General features: G+C 42.4%; 1 protein-coding gene across 2 annotated transcripts in view; it reads left to right on the top strand.

Annotated features, from left to right (window-relative positions):
- The window catches only part of NECTIN2 (nectin cell adhesion molecule 2), a 49,081-nt gene that overhangs the window by 1,114 nt on the left and 35,293 nt on the right, over positions 1–12,674 (top strand). The window lies entirely within an intron of this gene.

Here is a 12,674-nt window from a genome sequence, read left to right on the forward strand (position 1 = left end):
TTTCATGTCCCCCTATATAACCTTTCTCTCCCTGTATACTCCCTATATGTCTTCAGAACATATATGTACGTGTAGACCTGTCTGGCACGCTGCTTAATTGCTCTATGTACTTATATTATTTTTTTTTTACACCTTATGTACTGACTGTTCCACGTCACACTCTGTACATTATATCTTAGACACATTTTACAGTATTTCTTTTTCCTATGCAGAATTGACAATTTAAGCTTTCTAGGTGACTATCAAACAACCCAGCTGTAGTCCTCTGTTTCAGTACTGAAAAGAGACCGATTGATAAACTTAAATGGAGGTGGTGGGTTTTGTTATGAAAGTGAAAATGGCTTGGTGATCTAACGATGACATGTAAAAGGTCTACCTGGTTAGGTCAGTTTCTGATAGTGATCAGTGATCTGATTGCATGGAGTCATTATAGAGAGTTTTCAGCAGAAACTCTTTGAAAATAAAAATAATGTGCATACAAGCTTGGTTGGACAGTCTGGCTGTATGTCGTCTGCAGTGTTTTATGTGTGTGTGTATTGTGCCCTCAATTCTACCATCTCCACTCTGTATAAAGTGCCTGGTTTGTGGTGGTCTGGAATTCTGGGAATGCATGTGTAATAATTAGATAGGGGGGAGGGGGTTCTGGCCAGTATCACCAGGGAAAGCTTATTGTATATATGAGAGAGCAGAGAAACAACCTTAGGTCACAGTCCTTCAATACTCACCGACTGTCACACCCAGCCCAGAAGTTGTTCACCCTCCCCCCCCAGAGGCCATTCTCTCTCACCGATACTGGTTATTGGGTTTCTTTGTTGAAAGAAAGTTATTGTGGGGATGAGTAGCCGACTGAGCCAAGATGTCAATGGCCTAATGCTTTGTAGTGGCTTCAGTAATGCTGTGGAGTTGTTTGACAATAATTTTGTTACACAATTATTAGAGGATGTGAATGCAACAGGTAACAATATTGTTGCAGTTTCAAGTGAAACTTTGCCCTACCTGTGTTAAAGTCATCTCGCTCTGCTCTACGTGTAAACAAGTAAGCCACACCTTGTCCGATCATATAGATCACTTTTACTTATTTAATATTTTCTTTTATTTATTCTAAATTTCTGATCATTACTTAGAGGGTGGGCAACAAATAGCCAATAAATGTGATCATTAAAACAAGATCTTCTGTTTTAAATTTGTTATTGGTCTCTGAAACAACTGGTTTGATTCATGTTGCTTAAATAGTTAATATTGGTAATCTCCAATGTTCCACATTCCGGGAATATGAAACATTTTGATCTGGTTTGCCAGGTTGAAATTTCAATGTGTGCAGGATCACAAATGAACATATTTAACCTAAATTGCTCTGAATTTGGGTGTGAAATTAGTGGTTTCTGTGTAAAATGCTTTAGTCAATTGAAAACTAACATCACGCCGTGTATGTGGCTATTTTTAAGTTTTGTATCCCCTTGCATCAAATTTGTATGTTACACTAGCATTTTTTTATTGCTAGTATATTGCACGAAAACAGGTCTGAAATGGAATACGTTGGTTCCAATAGCTGGCACCTTACTCTCGTCCCAGTGTTTTCCAACCGCTTCCTGCTCCATTCAATGATTTTTACGCAAGTTGAACGCATTGAGGTCAATAAAATGACCTCTAATAACTTCTGCAACACCAACGTATGCGTCTGATAAGCAGTTAACACAAATCTGAATGCCAGTGGATACCTGGCCTTGCTGAGGTCTTTTCTGCAGACTGCAACATAGCTAGCATGTCGTATCCTATTAGTTTATGCTCCAAGAATGTTGCAATAATAGTTTTGCTGTAAGAGAAAAAAGTATTGAAGCGAAAAAGAGATAGAGCTTAACCCTCTGTAATCTGGCTGCATTTCTCTAAATGTATGCTCAGGGACAGATAAGGGTGTGGCAACTTGGCAACTGTGGTGGAAGCTGGGGACCCCCACACTTAAGGGGGGGGGGGGCTACACAAACTTTCCCCACTGGTGCCCAATTCTCCCATCCTTTTTGCAACACACTTATTTAGGTAATTTAAACATTTAACCACCCCCGCCTCTGCACGCTTTAACCACATGGAATGTTGCCCCTTATTTAGTGAACTCTGTGGGGGCAAGGCTCTCTTTACAGTACTGCAGTGCTCAGAGCGAGCAGGGTGCCGATTTCCCCCCCCCCTTGCTTCATAATTTGTGCTATCAATTTGACAATTTTATTGTCTGGGGCACCCATACGTTAGCTGCATAGGGACCTCCAAAGAACTTTATTCTGGCCCCGCGTGTGTGATGCTTGTGTTTTAACTCAAGTTTGCCATAACTTTTTGATACTGTAACTGAGCTGATTTTACACGCTCACATTTTGAGCCGTGACCTACTTTTAGTAAAGCCAATAACGCTCTGCACAGCCGACAATCTGCAACCGGTGTATGTCGGCTCTCGCTGGACAGTTGTCGAAGGAGTGAATAGGACGATTGCCCCTTATCCAATCGCCTCCATCTAGAGCTGCCCACTGGCTCCAGTTGAATTTAAAACTTCTCCTAGATCTTTACAAGTACTGGTGGAGGGAGGTTGGGTGGGGGGGTCTGCTTCCAGTTATCATTACAGTGCCAAGTTATTTAGGCCACTGCCTGTGTGACATTACAGCAACTAGCTGAGTTAAGTGAGTATCATTACTGACTTAAAATGTTGCAATAATGATAGAAATGTAACTGGCCAGGTACAGTAAATCATCCATGTCACTTCTCAATGCTTCAGTCTCTTAAATGTTCAGTACAAATGTTATTTATTGATTTTAATCTGTTTTACAAACTCAGACATGGGGGAAAAAACCTGCAAAAACAAACAGTGTACCTTATTTGTTACAAAATAAATAGCCAAGGAGCACCAGAACGCCAAGTAGTTTCATGACACATGGTCTAGGTTTTGTTTCTTCACCCCCCCCCCCCCCTTCACTTAGTGTCTGTATTAAAATTGTCACAGTAAAAAAAACTAATTTGGCTTATATGTTTTTAAGAAGCACAATTTTCTTATTTCAGTGTTTTTATTGGAGCAATTGACAGCTGTGGCCAAGTTGCTTAGTTGCATTTCATCAAATAAGAGAAAAGAACCAATCCCTTATTTAATAAAGTCACATGATTGCCACAGTAAACACCCAACTTCCCATTGTAATTTTTGTAATGGTAGCACGGCCTATATCTGCAAGGTGGAGGCAGCCATATTGTTTGCTGAACTGTTGTTCGTAGCCTATCCGTTCCCTGGCCACTTAATGCCTCAGCGATACTACACGTTACTTAATAATTGATAGGCTTCGCTCTCATTGACATTTCATTAGCGTACATAGTAATTGTCTCTAGTGTATTTAGGTGACCGGTACATGTTATCTTCTCATTGCCTCTGTTTCCAGTCACTCCTGGATGCTCGGTCTCCCCATTTTTATTGTTCCTCCTCTTCTCCCATTACCCCCTTTCTCTGTCTTTACAACCCTTCTTTGTTGTTTACCACCTGTCCTTTTAAACACCCCATCCTCTGTTTGTTTGTCATTGTCATCCCCTCTGCTCTGCCTTCCACCAGCTTATTCATTTATCTATTGCTCTTGTTACAATTGCTTCCCTCCTTTCTTTTTTTTTTTCCTACCATGTCTATTTTTTGCTCACTGTTTTTATGCTCTATTGCTCTCAGATTCTATTCTGGTTGCAACGAAGCGATAGATATTCGGGAGAAATTATCAGATGCCTGAAAGAGTTAAGACGGCCAGGAAGCGGCCCGTAAAATGAGCGTTAAATGCTGTGTTCTCTGCAGAACATGGGTGATTATGAACGTATAATACATCTTTGTTTGTGTGCAGTAAGGACATCTGTACACACACTGCATCACAAAACATGCACATTATAGGAAGGGGAGCACACAGTGTTTGGCACTCGCCCGTTACACTCCAGATTGTTGATAAGGAGGTCTAGTTCTTACGCAGTGTAGTGCTTGGGTACAACAGCTGTCATGCAGCAGCAGTGACAGCGGATAATGAATGGGTCAGACTGGTACCGCATACAGGACACACACACAATGCTGGCCTAGTTTCTCCTTTTTCCAAAGTTTTATTTGATTACTGAGAGACTGTGGCTAAATCGAACGGTCTGGACGGTTCCTCTAAGCTTGCCAGGTAATCCATTTAAAGCCGGAATTGCGCAAAAGACGTAGGATGCATTCTTGATTAGTTCAGATGCGTGCCTGCAGAATGCAAAATTGCAATGCAGCCTGCATTCATCAAGTTGTAAGTCACTGAGCAGTAACCCCCTCCCTATTTCTGTTACAATGTGATCCTGTGTCAGTAGCATGTATAACATGAGCAAACAGAGGTGGGGGGGGGGGGGTATTAGTGCCTGGAAACCCCCCTCCAAGCCTGGGTCACTGTATAATTGAGGTGGCTGGACCCTGCCCCCGCTTCACACAGCTCTGCTTGAAAAGGGAGAGCTGCGTGCACCTAACAGTAGTGCACACAGCATTGCCCATGTATATTATAGGGATAGGAAGAGTTGGAGAGCAGCCAAGCACTGTTTAATATTATAGCCACGCCCCCATGCATGCTGGTCACGCCCACTGGTGGCGTGGTGTGGTAACCCCCCTCTACAAATCCTGCGTTTGCCCCTGTATGAGGTAACTAGAACAAAGATTTTTGTGTTGTAGTGATCCAAATCCCTCGTTGTGTATCTCCGTTTTTACATTTACGTTGTGATATCGTGTCTGGAAGTAGGCTGGGATTTGTGGATGCATGCAAAACCCTCCGGCTAATATTATGTGCATACTTGCCTACTTTTTGGATGTGCATGTTGTGTGATGACGCGATACGCATCATCACTGCCTGCTCCCGCTGCGCATTGACTCAAATCGCGTCATTGTCCAATAGAGGCAGAACCTTGATGACTTGATTCGAATAATAATAATAAATTGCGTTCTCTGCAGTGGAGGCGGAGCTTGTTGATTCCATTCAGTTCATCAAGGCTTTGCCCCGCCCACTTCTCAAGGAGAGCAACGGTATTCCGAGAGCCTGTACCTTTCTTTTGGCCATTGAAAATAAGAGTGATAAAATTGGAGCTTTGGGCAATTATATTTTACTATATTTGGAAAAGACACAAAAGTGATGTCTGCACCACCTAGGATGCGACAAAGTGGCTGTGCCTTCACTATAGACTTTAATCTCTTTTGGAATGTAAAGTGAAACGTGGTAATAATGTGACTGCAGATATTACAACTCTCCAAAGGTAAGTAGGTAACTATAGTGATATAACTACCCACTGATGACTTCCTTAAAAAGAGAAGTTGTCATTTTGCTTGGAAGTAACTTAGATATTTTTTTCAGTGTGATACAGTTTCTAACTAACAATTTGTAAACGCACCACTCCTATTAATGAGGAGGAGGGGGGGGGGGGACTGGACTCTGGTACAAGCTAATCTTTTCATACCAACTGGGTGACTCCTATGACTTGCTAAACTCACTGCAAACATGCAGCTTGGCATTTTCTCAGCAGTTATGATGTGACGTTGTATTCTAGACATGACCTTTATCCGGCATTAGATAATGATGTGAGAGGAAGCGTTTGGTGTTACCCATCACTGTACGTGGTACATGGGATATCGAGTCACAGGATTTCAGGGAGTCGGAGAGTTGTCTGACGTTTCGCAAGAGTTCAAAGTTCTAATGTGTGATCACCCAACATATGTTGATAGCTTCCTCCATTGTCTATGCTTCCTCCCTGGAGGAAGATGGCTGGAAATGACATTGTCACTGAATAAAAATAAATACAAAGCTTCGTTCTTTTTATGTATTTTATTTTTAAACACAATAGTATTTATTGGTCGGCAAGCCTAGGTTAGAACAGTCGGCAGGAGTTGCTTTCATGGTTCCCATAAGGTGTGCGATTCCAACTGGCAAATGATTTATTTTGGAACCTAACTAGCCACGAGTTCCAGTATGTGGGCACACAACGTCTGCTGATCCCAATCAAGGTTTATTCAGGAACATTCAGGTTTCTATTGGGACTTGCAGAAAATAAAATCTGAAAATGAGTTATCTGACCTCACGCATAGGCAAACTGAGGGTGGGGGGTGGGGTTGCTAGTGTATGGAAACCCCCCTCCAAGCCTGGGATACTGTATAATTGAGGTGGCTGGACCCTGCCCCCGCTTCACACGGCTCTGCTTGAAAAGGGAGAGCTGTGTGCCCCTAACAGTCCACGCAGCATTGCCCATGTATATTATGGGGATAGGAAGAGTTGGAGAGCAGCCAAGCACTGTCTAAAATTATAGCCACGCCCCACATGCATGCTGGTCACGCCCACTGGCGGCATGGTGTGGAAACCCCCCTCTACAAATCCTGCGTTTGCCCCTGTCATGGGTGGTCATTCTCCAACTGTACAATGGAATCTGGTCCTTAGACCTGACCACCAAAACGGACAGAACTGTCAGATTGGACTCGGACCTCAGCATTTGAGCCCAGGGAGGATCTGCCCGTGGAAGGGTAGCTCTACTTTCAACATTATGGTTGAATGCCGTATGGATCATACCACAAAGCTTTTAGGAGGGAGTCCGCCATTTGTTTTGAAAGATGAAAAGAATAATACATCTGGTTTTGTTGATGGACTTTGTCAAATTGATTTACATTATTTGCATAGATTTTATGTCATTGAGGTCTGGAATCATTGTCTTGCTTTGTTTTGCAAAGGCCCTTGGGCCTTTGAGGATATTGTGAAAAGTATTGATAGATGGTCTGTAATAGCTGATCAGAACAATCCCAGACAAGGTTAGAAATGGGTGTGTTTGTCATATCTTATTGAATAAGTTTTGTATACACTTGTGTCCTCGTGCAGTATATATTTTGGCATTTACCAGCAATATTTCCTCCTACTGGTTTATAAAGTCTTATGGTTGGGAACTGGGAACATCTATTTGCTTGCAAAGGGCATCCGACTCTTCCTTGCTCCTTCTATGGATATGATTATCAGAGCACCAGTGTAGGGCAAGCATACAACCAGTCCAGCAGGCTTAAGCTAGGTACACACTACAGAAATTTCGACCAACTTTTTATGCCGAGCAATTTTACATGCGACCGATGGTCTGATCGCTCGGTCCATGGACTGCATACACACTCGCCTTGTTTAGGACGATAAAGGGAAGAGCGGATGTCCCTTTAGCGACTTTTTACAGCCATGTTGTCGTGAGCAATGACTGTAATTTCGTACTCACTGTTGTGGATCGGTCGGAAGTTTATACACACTACACAGCGGAAACAAGATTGGAACGAAAATATTAAACGGTACGACCAACCAAATGAGGCGACAATCGTCCATTTGGGCAGACTTTACACCATCGTGTCACTGCACACACTGACCTGACTTTTGAACGAGCAGTCGTATGTCGGCTGTTTGAGCCGATTATTGTACGAAAACAGTGTAGTGTGTACCCAGCTTTAGGTACTGTGACCTGGAGTGTTTTTACACCCACGGCATCTGTCCTTTATAACGAGGAGCCAATATAGGGATGTCCATAATTGTGTAATGAGAAATCGGGACAATCATATTTTTTTTTTTTTTTTTTTTCTCAAAACCATTAAATCCACCTCCTATTTCTTTTCAGTACCAAGTAAGGCCATTCTAGGAATTTATTGTGACATATCCTGTTAGTTTGGGGAAAATAAGTATTGTGAGTTTAGTATTTGGGTGGGGGGGGGGGCTGTCCTGGAAAACTAAAGACACATTGACACCAAAAGCACATGATGATTTGCTGTAAGGATTATTGGTTTCCAATGATGCTACATCCAGCCTCCGTCTGTCTACCGTGGTCTCTTTATCTGTGGCATTTTGATCTGTATATTTATGATGCTGTTATTCTGATGGTCCAACTGGGGAATGTTGCTCCTAGTCCAAAGTTACAATAGGCCAGCATGACAGAGCCTGCTGATACTTGTAGTCGCACAGGAGCGGGAGAGCTTTCCTGTACATTAGGACCTTTAAAACCTGAGACTTTGCTGCAGAAGTCACATCATGCTGACTTCTGGAAGGATCACAAACTTAACTTGAAGCGTTTTGAAAATACAATATGTAGACTTAACCTCTTGTATCCAACTCCCATTGTCCCATAAACTGTAAGCCTACGAGCAGTGTGTGTGTGTCTGTGTTTGTCCCCAATTGTAAAGCGCTACGGAATATGTTGGCGCTATATAAATGATAATGGTGCTGCCATCACTTATTTAAAGCACATTTACTGGAGACTTTCTAACGTGGTAGTACTGATATATGTGAAAGCTAACGTCTCTTTCTATAGTGTTGCAGGGAAAGTTTTACATTTGCTACTTACTGGGAAGGTTCTTTAATATTTCAGAATGTCACGTTTATGGAGGTTTGGTTGGTGGTCTGTGTGATTTACAAGACAAGGCGTTAAGTTTGAGTTTGACAACCTAAGCTATACTTTCCCTTGGTCTTCATTTCCAGCTCCCTGTTTCTTTACTGGTTTTGAGAGAGATCTAGAGAATTGTTTCCATTGATAATTACCTGTTTTATATCCTGTCCTGAGTGTCTTTGATTCCAGACTGCATTTAATTGCTTGGTCGTAAATGCTGGAATGTCGGCTGTTTCAGAGACAGGTCATAGTGGCTCATAGGCCTGACTGGTAGTTGCTGGACAATTGTCTTTTATGAGTACTTTTATGTCCAAGATGAGTAGCTGAGTATGACCAAGTAGGTCGGATACATTAACCGTGTCTTATGTAATTTGCACAAGTTATTTGCTAAGAATCCCAAATTACTGTAGCATTAGTGAGGGAGTGGTATAGACAACGCGGTGACTGACGTGTGGGTAATTAATACCTATATAATATATATAGTCTTCCTGTACAGCAGTGGTGTCCAAGTATTTGCATGAAATTGGTCTCATATGTCATAGCAACGTGCTTGCTGGCACAGTACTATTAAAATATCCTACAAGTCATAGAGAACTGTAAATGATATTGTCAAAATTGTTTCTGGTCCAGGTATGAGCAAATTTTTTTTTTGGGGGGGGGGGTTGCCAACCTAGTTCTTCCATGACACTAGTCTGTCAGCCTGGCAAAGCATCATGGGAATTGTAGTTCAGCAGGAGCTGCAGACTCTCTTCTCTGTGTAAACACATTCTATTTATTATAGTGCTCCCTAAATTTGATCGTTGACAAATAAAAAAAATAAAAAAAGCAGCATTTAATGTCAGATATGTGGTACAAAGATATCATTGTGTTCTCTGAAAGGCACATTCAGCCTGGGTTTTTTTATGTGTGCGGCAGGTAGGCAGTGGCTAGCTGTTCTTCTATAAATAGCTTTTCTGTACTGTAGTACCGTGTGTTTCCATGGCCATTCTGTCATCTAGAGGTTGATCTCTCGGCTAGAGAAAAGCATTTGTGCATTAGCATTCTACAGGTGTCTGGTAGAAGCAGAGCCGTGCGTGGCTCACTGAGGTGAAGTAATGCGCGTGTAATCGAGGCTGTGTTTTGTGCAGAAGCTTGTCCTCTTCTAGTCATTATTAGCAGTGTATCAAGCTGTTTACCAAACAAGTCAAGAATTTCTTTGCCAGGCATGTGGCATAGTCGTCCAGTTGTTGGCTTCATGTGGTGACCGGTATGAGATGATATTGAAGTTTTTAGCCCCCTGACAGAAACACACATGTATTTGTTAGCATTTTGTTTAATTGGTTTCTTCAGATAGGCATTTTAGCATGGGCAGCACGGTGGCTCAGTGGTTAGCACTTCTGCCTTACCGCACTGGGGTCTTGAGTTCAATTCGCCGACCATGGCCTTATCCGTGTGGAGTTTGTATGTTCTCCCCGTGTTTGTGTGGGTTTCCTCCGGGTACTCCGGTTTCCATCCACAATCCAAAAACATACTGGTAGGTTAATGGGCTGCTAACCAATTGACCCTAGTCTGTGTGTCTGTCCGTGTTATGGAATTTAGATTGTAAGCTCCAATGGGGCAGGGACTGATGTGAGTGAGTTCTCTGTACAGCGCTGCGGAATTAGTGATGCTATATAAATAAAATGGTGATAATAATTATTAAAATTGTAGGTATTTAATATAAACCTTTGTGTCATTCCAGATTGGGTGGAAGAGGGTTGTGCAATTGCTCAGTTAGGTCCATAGTAGCCGCACCTCTGGTGATACAACTGTTTAGGCCCAACGCAGAATGACCATTGGTCCCATGCGCTCTGTATAGCCTTTGACCTCCAACACATCTGGGGGGGGGGGCCCTAGACTTCCTACCGGACAAAATACCATAGTTTGGTTGGACATGTCTGACTGTTTCGGACCCACGCGTGTGTTTCTGTAAGGCCTGCCCTCTGTAAAACCACAAAATTGGCTGTCGAAGTTCCGTGTCAGCCATTGTTGCTGCAAGAAAACAGAGCAGCATTATATTGCAGCAATAAATGTTTTAGTGCCTAGTTTAAAACCGGTTCAGACGCCTACAGAATGACAGAAAAGTGATGCAGGTAATTCCAAGGGCATATTTAAAAATTGGGTCAATTGGCAGCTAGCGATCCTTGTTCTGTCATAGTCTTTTGTCACATTTCATCAACTTTATATTTTATTTTCAGTGGCCTTTTTTTTTTTTTTTTGAAGGCTCTCGTGGCAGCACAGTCTATACCTCCCAGTGCAGATGTTTTTAAGGCACCGGTTGGTTTATTCTGTGCTATGTATATGTCTGTAACTATGCCGTAGGAATGTGTGTGCCTCATCCTGCTGGGATTTGTGTAGAGTATTACCACTGTGCCAAGATTCACCTACACAGTGATTTGTGGCATGTTTATCTTGTAACTTTATCTCCTGCCACATAAGGATTTCAAAGAACATTGACATAAACCAGATGTTGGATGTGGAATCGGACTGGGCCAACTAAAGGTTAGAGGTTTTAAAAGTTCTTAGGCATTTAATTCACATTTCATTTTTTACATGCTACTTTTAACTTGGTGGCATGTAAAAAATTACAGAGCTATAACTTAAAATTTTACCGCCTGAAGCGAGAAAGAAAAATGCTGCCCACCGTAGCCCTCCATTTTAACCAAATAAACCTAACATATTCAAAAACTGCGCCCCCCCCCTCCTTCAGCGTTGCGCCCTGGTTGCAGGGGCAAATGCAGGAGGGGTTTCCACGCTATGCCGCCAGTGGGCGTGACCAACATGCATACATGTGGCTATAATTTTAGGCAGTGCTTGGCTGCTCTCCAACTCTTCCTATCCACATCATATACACGGGGCAAGCCACCTCAAGCATACAGTGCCCCATGCTGGGAGGGGGTTTCCAGACACTAGAAACCCCCCTTCCCCCGCCCATGGTTTGCCTATAGGGTGGTCGCCCCTATCGCACAGCCCTAGTTACGAACCTTTATAAAACAATTTGTTTGCTATATTGGGTCGTTTCATCCAAACCATTCAGTGGTTGGTTAACTTGTGTTCCTTTTGGGAAAGAATACTACAATGACTGACGCTGTACTGGGAAATTTTTAATTGCTGCATTCTTTATGACTAATTAGAGGTTTGTAATGGTGGCGGGCATGATTACCTCAGCTGAGATATCTGGCTCCAAAAACAGTGCTGCAAATGTGTTCTATCCAGATCGAAGGGTCGGGGCAATTCATTGATAGGGGTTTTGGGCCATAAAGCAAGTTATTTTTATCAATCACACTGAATTAGACGCAAAATCCAAAGACTGGGAGGGAAAGCAAGAATAATTACAGAGCAAATAGACAGGAATTCAAACGTCCTGTTGCAGACTTCACAGGCACCCTTCTTATTAAAATAAAACTAAAAATAAAAATGCTTTTTTATAGTACAGATGTAAAGTATGTATTAAGTGCAGGCATAGTACCTGATCTATAAAACAATACGATAGAGGGTATATAATCTCTGTCAGTAATTGCTGACTGGGACTGCTCCATAAAACGTCTGGAATGCTGGACTGCACACGGAGACGCTTTGAAATATAACTTTGTTTAGTCATCCCGGGCTCTGTGCTTCTGGTTGTAGTCATTACATTTTCTGCACAAACCATTAATAGTAGTGCAAAGAGGGTTCGTTTTTATTATACCACATGATAGTATCATCATCATCATTTATTTATATAGCGCCACTAATTCTGCAGCGCTGTACAGAGAACTCACTCACATCAGTCCCTGCCCCATTGGAGCTTACGGTCTAAATTCCCTAATATAGACACACACTCACACACATAGACCTATACATACAGACAGAGAGGTAGAGACTAGGGTCAATTTTTGATAGCAGCCTACAATTTTTGATAGCAAACCTACCAGTATGTTTTTGGAGTGTGGGAGGAAACCGGAGCACCCGGAGGAAACCCACGCAAACACAGGGAGAACATACAAACTCCACACAGATAAGGCCATGGTCGGGAATCAAACTCATGACCCCAGTGCTGCAAAGCACAAGTGCTAACCACTAGGCCACTGTGCTGCCCATATTATGTTGGTAACGGAGCAAGGATCTTCTTTGGTGTTGTAAATTAGAATATACAGCAAAACATCTGTGCTAAAAAAGGTAATTTATGATCTAGAGCAGTGTTGGCTAACCTGTGACACTCCAGGTGTTGTGAAACTACAAGTCCCAGCATACCCTTCCAGCAATAAGCTGCTATATATATTGGCAAA

The sequence above is a fragment of the Mixophyes fleayi genome, chromosome 11, assembly GCF_038048845.1.
Source record: "Mixophyes fleayi isolate aMixFle1 chromosome 11, aMixFle1.hap1, whole genome shotgun sequence".
Taxonomy (NCBI): Eukaryota; Metazoa; Chordata; class Amphibia; order Anura; family Limnodynastidae; genus Mixophyes; species Mixophyes fleayi.